The 8,907-nt window shown below is 37.7% G+C and overlaps 1 long non-coding RNA gene across 1 annotated transcript; it reads right to left on the bottom strand.

The window, feature by feature from the left end:
• Positions 1-4,702: 4,702 nt before the first annotated feature.
• Positions 4,703-7,414, bottom strand: LOC124158494. Its single transcript, XR_006864812.1, has 2 exons — positions 6,886-7,414; positions 4,703-6,107 (listed from the first exon to the last, which is right to left on the bottom strand). It is a non-coding gene; the product is annotated as an uncharacterized LOC124158494 (long non-coding RNA).
• Between the last annotated feature and the right edge of the window lie 1,493 nt (positions 7,415-8,907).

The following is an 8,907-nucleotide window of genomic DNA, read 5'->3' as shown; positions in this document are numbered from 1 at the left end:
GGCGCTCCGCTGAACCCAGATCTCTCCCCCACTCCCTTCCCACGAATAATCTCGCGGAATTCATTTTTCCATTGGTGCATGGAGAATTGAATCACACGCGAATTACCATGACAGAAAGCGCCGTAGATACGGAGAGCAAGTCGAAGGTACGTACGCGGTGGGAGAGGCCCGGCAAGATATGGAGATTACGTCATTGGGCCCATTGCCGGGGTGAAGCCCGAAAATATGATGAAATATCCTCTTCCGGAGTGTACAGCCATCAGGTTTCATCATCCATCACCCACCGTCGGTTTTACGTGCATTTCTTAAGCCCGACCCTCCCTCCCTCTTTGGGAAAAATGGACGTATTTTCATTTTGGATACGCCGCTCGGGTCGGTCCTTGAAGGTTAGAGGAGCTCGCACACAAACGACGAAGAAGACCCCGGGAGGAGTAAGAAAATAGGCATGGCAAATGGGTTGCCTGCTCAAAGGGAATTGGTAGCGGATGGAATACTCCCTCTTTTTTTTAGTGAGGCGAAGGGGAAGGATACTACTGCCTTGTGAGTAAAGATGAGCGAGGGTTGAAGAGGGGCGGGGGTACCTAAGGGATGAAATGCGAGGGTGGAGAGGGGGTGGTGGTACGAGAACCGCCAAAGGAATATGGAGGAAGAGAAAAAGTAAGGAGCAGGGGAAAATGGCGGAACATCGGATGAGGAAAAAAGTACGTATAATAGGGTATTCCCATGAAGAGAGAGGTCCCGATGTATCCAAAGGTCCTGTGAGGGAGAGAGGGGGGATGTGGAGAAGAAGAATTTTTTCCTCCGGTTCAGGGGATCGAGAGAGTATGGGGGGTCTTAGATCTTCTCGAGTGGAGGAATAAGACGCAAAACAAGGGACGTAGCAAATATATGTCAAAGGGAAGGTACGGATGAAATGAATGTGGAGGAGAGAAAGGGGGATAGTGGGCGCATGACGATGATGATATGGGCGGAGGAGGGATGACAGCGCCTCGATGCGGGCCACAGACGAACGAGTCACGGTCGGTGCTCCGGCAAGAAAAAGAGCTCGCATATTTTTTTTCTTCCCATTCTATTCCTAGGATTTAAATCAATTTTTTTGTCCGTGGTTGCTAAGGCGCAGTGGGTAGCCATTCTTACTCGGACAGACTGGGATAGGTGCAGGGGTGGAATGACGTCAGAAGATGAAAAATATGCCCATCATTTCAAGATGAAACTTAAAGTAGGAATGGATTACGTCATTGGATTTGATTTATCCCTCCGCAAATTTAGTCATGTCGAGTGGTTGGAGATGCAGTAATCATGTGGGATGGTCTCAGCGTCTGCCAAAGTGAAGATCATTTTGAAATATATTTTAATCTTTTTTTTTTTTTTTTAATCTTTAATCTTTTTAATTTTTCATCAATGTCGTATCTTGTCGATACTCACTCATGGATTCAATACGAACTTAGGTTTTGGCTAGGTGAGGGTGGAGCTCACTCCAGACTAAAGAACAGCCGTGTATAGGGGAATGAGGGGCAAGATTACGGATCTAACAAACAATTACAAAAATGATGCATTCAGGCGATTCAGGCTCAAGCTATAATTTTTATTTTTTTCACAATTTCTCCCGTTTCATGTACTACAATACTTATCTTCCATTGCTGTAGAATAAATTAATAACTGAAGTAATTTAGCTAAATGTAAGAGAAAAACAAATAGGAAACTTGCCCCTCACGTGGGGCAAGAGTCCTCCCATTGTGGGGCAAGAGTCCTAATCACAGTTTTCGCATGCGAACTTTCTCTTTCCAAAAAATGAGGTGCAAGGTTCTTTCCTCCATTTTTTACATTCATAACACATTATCCAATTAACAATTGGTGCATCGGAGTACAATTTTCCACAACTACATAGTCATAATCAGTTTTTCCTGTGAAGTGAATGGCCTGTTTGCCGTTCAGAAACCGCCGCTTAATACTACAACCTTATACTTTCTTTTTAGATATCTTCACGTGCTCGTAGTTTTTGGGTGTTGGGGGAACTCGTAAGAATATCAGACTACTTTGAGTTTGTACACCGATTTTAAGCTTACATTGCTTTTGGATATGGTCTAATGCTCTCAAGCGAGAGACATGTGCCTCCCGATGTCTGACAGGCAAAGTATGGTTGTAATTTGTAAGCTGTTAGTAGTAAGCAGAGTAAATTACTCTAGGCGGAAGGTTGTATGGACATTAATTTGGTAAAGGAGTATAAGGAAGGTATATTTGAGGGCAAAAAGCCTCTCCGCCATCCATGACAGCACTATATCGTCAGCAGAGAGTTTTGGATTTCCCTTAAAATGTTTCACCCAATCATTATAAATGTCAGAAATGAAAAATACCGAATTTGTCATTAGCAAAGCCTATTTCCAATCACTTTCTCGGAAAAATAAGGACTGAGGGAGAGTGCACTCATGCCTGTTCAAGGCTAGTTCGGACAACAACAGGCAGTATGATGCATATCTACGAATAAAACGCATCTAAAATTCTGGAAATAAGCATTTTTGAATTCCCGTTCATTGCATGCTTTACTGTCTTAAGACGTGTACGCATAGACAATCTCCAAAATGTGTTATCCTAATGCTTCCCAAACGATTTTTCTCTTACAGTTTCCGTATTTTCTTTCAAAACAATTATTAAAAAAAGTAAATATAATATTTATGGCGTAAACTATGAAGTCATGTCATAGAAAAAGCAATCCCATAAAGTGGGGCAAGAGTCCGCATGCGGACACTTGCCCCTGGGGGGTTGTGTTTGAATCGCTCGTAATAATTCCACTCACTCACCATCCCGAGCGGTCCATTACGAGTGCTCACCAACACGAAGGGTAATTGGTGTGTTTGAAACTTATCGTCTCGAAGTCGTATTGGAGCCTTCGTAATGAGATGGATCACGAGTGGTGGTTGTGGTAACGTTGTAATTTCCTTCATTTGTTTACGAATTCGTCAGTAGCGCGGTGTAAATTAAAGTAAACAAAAGCGTAAATATGAAGTTATCGCTGAGCAGAAATATATGCTTCGGCAATTCATTCTGAAGGTACACTATATAAAATGAAACGGATTGCGACATTAATGATTAATTCATTATTAATAAACCATTAAGCGTATTAGTTATTTATATTTACGTTACATTAGCCTCTTATTCTTCCATATCTGATCCATATTTTTCGGTAAATGATCGTTTTCTTATAAAGTAATTATTTTTTACAGAGTGATTAGCTTAAATGAAACGTAAAAATAACTACTTACTCAAAAATATAAAAATATGTAGCATCGTATACATTGCTGAGAAACTATGTTTCCATAAATTGCCATTTAAGAATCTCATAACATTTGTTGTGATTAATAAATTTTCCCTCAGCGTTGGCAAGATTTGATATCTGCCTCTAAAGTAGCGTGTTACAATCGTGAGGGCACCCAGACTGGGAGTGGAGCCCTTAAATTTAATGAGCTTAATCATATTAAAAAACGTATGATAGCACTAATAGGGAAGAATGCGACACACGGGCATGAACACTTGCAGGAAATACTAATCATTTTCGATATTGAGGTAATACTAACATTAGCGTAGCAGGCCCCAAGTGTAGCTAAGTTGAGTATGTCACAAAATATAATCATTGGTTATTTCAGCAACAGAATTCATCAGAAAGCCAGGTAGATAAAGAAAAAATAGTGAATCTGTGGACTCAAGTGATCTTTCTTCCTTTGACCCGACCCCATCAACCTCAAAATCTCCTTCCACATCTACTAAGAGTGTTTCAACACTTATTTCCACTTCTAATCCACTTTCCATAATTATTCAGACCCTCTCAATTTCTAATCCCCACTCACTTCCTCCTCAACTCAAACTACCACACCAAGCACAATTGTTTCAATTCTCAAGATGAGGCGGACGACTCTAAAGCAAGTCTTGCATAATATCCCAAGAGGAAAAGCTTATACAGCCTGTATGTGCGACTACATAGTATGTGCAGTAAAATGGCCCAACTTATGTAGCCATTTCCTCTTGGGATTTTAGCCTGAAATTAGCTCTGAGCTCTAATTTAGTGTTTGTGTGAACTTTCCAGCCTATTCTTTTTCATTGAGAGTTATTCTGTATCATAAGTATTACTACTTATGTGCTGAATCCACTTTCCATAACCTAACACTCATACATGTTTCTATCCCCCTGTGCATTTTAATCAACTTTAATTATGCCTAGCACAAAAATTAATGCTGGAAGATAGGAGCAATGAGAGAAATGCCCATTTTTTCAAAGTTCAAGATGAAAAAAATTCCAGTAATGAAAAGAAAATTAGAAGATGAATAGGAATGGAGGGAGGTTTAAGATGTGAAAAAGATAAAATAGAATTTGATCTACATAGGGGATTCAGTATCCAATAAGACCTGCAAGAATATCCTCAAAGCAATGCATATATACTTCATGCCCAATTCTAATTTCTTGTAATTAAATAGGGGAAGAAACACAATATAATTGTTACAAAAAATGTACTCTCCTATTAAAAAAAATTCTGTAGCCTCTTGCTTGATCCTATTGGTTCCATCTACGACTCATCTTGGTTTCTAAAGGATGCTGTTATAAAATTAATGCTATTCTAATCCATTAGCTTTGTCACTATTATAGGTGAACATTTAAATTTATCTTATACAAGGTCACGGTTATATAAAAAATAGTATCAGTAACATGTATCTTGGCATTGAATTGTCTTTATTTTCAAAGAAAAGTACAACACACAGTATCGTTGATGCACTGCAATAGAAATAACGTTTATTAAGGAGTTGGTATACATCACATTAATGTAAAGTTGAGAAAGTACAGCATATCATAGAAACATAAAATGTTGTATGCCATAATGGATTTATTATTGAATATTGAGTATTAACAACCATTATGGATGGAAAACCTATGATCCTCATTAATCACTTTCATAAAAGACAAATAATGCAAGCAATCATCAAATTTATGAGTAATTCCATTCCCATTGGCAGAAAGTAATCTCCGCTGCATACCATTGTGGACATACCTACACCTAAGTAGGGAAACCAAATAGAAAATGAAGCAGAAATGGTATAAGCTAAGGAAAAGTAAGAAAAAGTAGCACTTGAAGGAGTAAAAACATTGCTTTTACCACATAGTGATTAATTTTGTCTACCATGGTCTCATTACAGCTAACCATTTTAAAGGTCTCACCTTGAACATGTTACACTGTAACGAAACCATGGTCAGACACAATAAATCACCATATGGAATTAATAAAGTTTTTATTCATTCATCTCCTATGATAAAGCATTTCCACCGAGTTACACCCACTACTATTAACTATAGTAAATAAACCTAGACCACACATGAAAGACTGTCATTCAGACTCCTGCTTATTGTACAGTGGGTGTGCCTTGGGAGGCTCAGTATGAAGAGGGCAAAAAAAAAAATGTTTCAGCACATTTGAAGAGAAAAATTGGCTTGGACATCAAAACTGTTGGTATTGAAAACCAATGTTTGTTGGAGAACCCTAAAAATTGATTTAACTGTTTGGATTAGTTTTAGATTTTGAAAGATTGGAAGATGGGTTAAGTGAAACAAGGTACATACCAAGCTTGTTGTGATAAAAAGTCACCAAGGAGTCAAGCAGTTTATCCTGCAATCTGAAGGCCTGGTTACACGGTACATAAACACATAGTTAATGAGTGAAATCATGAACGATTTTGGTGGAACAGAACATATACAAATGCATGAACCACATTAGAACAGGTTCTATTTTCTGTTCCTGCGTTCACACAAGTCTGGTGGTTATACAGTGCATTTTCATGTTCATTCACGCATTCAATCATTTAAGCATTAACTTGTGCATGTTAATGTATCATGTAACCAGGCCTTTACAGATGGTAGACTTCCTAGTAGATCTAAGAATTATTATTTATACAAAGATTGGTATTCTGAGAAAAATGCACACCAGAGTATTTCCATTGAAATAATTCGTCAACCAAACAACCACTGAACAGCATCCTTTGGATTAGTATTTTAAATGTTATGATTTAGTAGGGGTTGTCCAGAAGCCTCACCCAAATTTGAACCTGGGAGAATCTGGTTGAGTCAATCTGAAAAATTAAAAATACAACAGTAACAGAAAAGCAAAATATCAAAACCTTCAGATTAAAAAATTGAACAGAAACCATTAAAATCAAAGCAAGGTAAGATGAATCAAAATAATCTTATTCTAACATGCCTCCCAAGGCTATTCATAGCTATTTGAGGATCTATTGCTTTGGGGATATATTGCTATAGAACATAGCAGATATGCAATGGTTTCAATTTGTATAATCATGGATATATAATAATTATATATTATAATTATATATTCTATTTTGGAAAACCAGTTAGGTAAGTCAATGTAAGAAGCTCATTAGGCTACTCATTGACACTTAAAATATCATTCAGCAGGTAATGGGTTACAATGTAAATTTCTAAAAAGTAATTGACCCTAGTTGCTTCAAAATAAAATATTATTAAATCACATGAACTCACCACTTGCATATTAATCAAATGATATACATATGTTATAATTTAAATAATCCCTTTCCTTTAACACTACATGATTTTTTTGGAGATGCCACCATGGCAATGTGAGTTCCATCTATTACTTTGATTTTCATAGGGAATACATACATCACATATAACCAGTAAAAACCAACCACTTAATGCATGACGCATACATAAGAAATATAGCATTCAGTCTACTGCGTTCACTATTCACGGATGTTCATAAATTTTTATACCAAGTTAGTATATACCTACGCCAGCGCTATGATATTGAATTTGGTCTATGGTCCACGGTCACCCATCGTTAAATACATAGTCATTTATAGTTTTTGTCACCTCTTCCACACTCCGGCACAAAAAGCTTCTCTCCATGTTCATTTATGCATCATAAGCTATGTATGACACTTATTGTCCAACAGCATTGACGGTAAGAGTAGCCAATACCTGTAATGAAATGAGTGTTTATCTTGAGGCAAAGTTGAACATTTGTCGACACACACGGTTACATGCGCGAGTGAGAAACAACCTTAATGTATTTTCATGGTTATCTATTCGACTATTTTAAGTTAGAGATAAGCTAATATGTAATGAGGCCCATGTTACACAATTACTACCGTTCTAATACGAAAGATCAAAGCCAAACTTGAAGAACAATAAATAAACTTATCCTAAAATAGCGAAATACGGTAACGGAAGGACATTATCACTGTTAAAACACTTTTAAACGAATTATTTAGGATGAACGGTAAAACAATTCAATTGCACTTATCGAGTCTGAGTAAATAATCATTCTAGCAAGGCACAATTTGCTTATCAACAACCAAAAGTCGGCTCTCCACCACATATCACTCCCTGCAGAAATGTTGAGAAAACAACAAGTGAACGTATTATTGTACGCGCTTTCGGTACGGCAGTATTTGTTTTGGGGGGAAATTCAAATACACCAATTTAAAATTAATGTTAATATGCCAGCACATCGCTTTTCGGAGTTCCTCATTACCTTTCTTTACATGAAACATGATCTTTTTTAATGATTTCTTAAACTTTCGCACTCCAACTTAGCAGAATGATGTTCTGAATTTATTAACATATTGCAAGTTAGAACAGCGGTAATAAAGTTAGGCTTATTCGCGTTTCACATCTTATTTAACGTTGGATCACCACCATAAATCGCTGTAAAATTTCTATGAATAAAAAAATATATATTCATGCATGAAACTTGTGTACTTACTTTGTTTACATTACTTACAGCTGATGTCCGTGAAGCTTCGGAGATGTATGGCGTCAATCAGATTTTGGGTTCAGCGTTCATTGAGGCGAAAAAGGTTTCTGAATTCCTTCTCACTCAGTTCAAAGGCGTCTCCTCTTCTCCTGAAATTACGCTGTGTTCTCTCCGCAGCTAAATCCTCGTCGCCAAAATTCTCATGCGCGTACATTAACATCATGAAATCCGCCATGTTGTTTACTTGGTATCCATCGTAGTCAATCCTTCGTAATCATCCCGACCGATAGCTACCGAGTCAGATAATTACGAAGGGTTTTTACGAGTGAAATTTTTACGAGTGATTCAAACACACCAAAATTCCGAATCGCTCGTAATTGTACCACGTGACTCCTTGGTTACGTGCTCGGAATAATTACGAGCGATTCAAACACAACCCCCCAGGACTCTTGCCCCAACAGCACTTGCTACACCTCATACGCCATAACATTACCAAATAGTGAGCTGCGAACCTGCTAACTGCATGAATTTTTGAGGCAGAGAATGCATATAATGGATAGATAGACAAACGTAGCAATCAAATAAACACCCAAAGCACATACAAAAATTACGCGGCCCCACAAATTAAATAAACGTTGCGTAAAACTGAAAAATAAGAAAAAGTCAATGTTCTGTCGTTCGTCGTCTTTCACTGAACGCACCCCTGTGTTACAATTGGGCGCGTAAATTAAACTGATTGACTACAAGTGGCATCATCCAGATATTTAGAGAAATATTTCGGAAAAGGAATCTTGCCCTTCACTACCCTATATCACACATTCAGGCAATGCGAGCCAGTTTCTTTCACTTGGCCACCTCGCACTTCTAGAACTTTTATTGATCAGTAAGTTTCACCCGGAATTTGAACTCAGGACTCTTTGATCTTTAGTCCAACGATCTACTTTCTTGGTTTTCTCTACGAATTCTGAAATAAATTTTGATGCCTAATTCAATGTGCTTCATAACTAAATTTTATATTTTATTTTAGTCAGAAAGGTTGATTACCTACCCTTTGATTTTCTATGCCGGCTAAACCTGAAAAAAGCTACCTATGTTGAATTTAATTCCCGGTGTTAAATTAACTTCAGCCTATTTCC

Source organism: Ischnura elegans, chromosome 5 (assembly GCF_921293095.1).
Source record: "Ischnura elegans chromosome 5, ioIscEleg1.1, whole genome shotgun sequence".
Taxonomy (NCBI): domain Eukaryota; kingdom Metazoa; phylum Arthropoda; class Insecta; order Odonata; family Coenagrionidae; genus Ischnura; species Ischnura elegans.
Note: the sequence above shows the minus strand (reverse complement) of the source record. Positions and strands in the feature narration are given on the sequence as shown.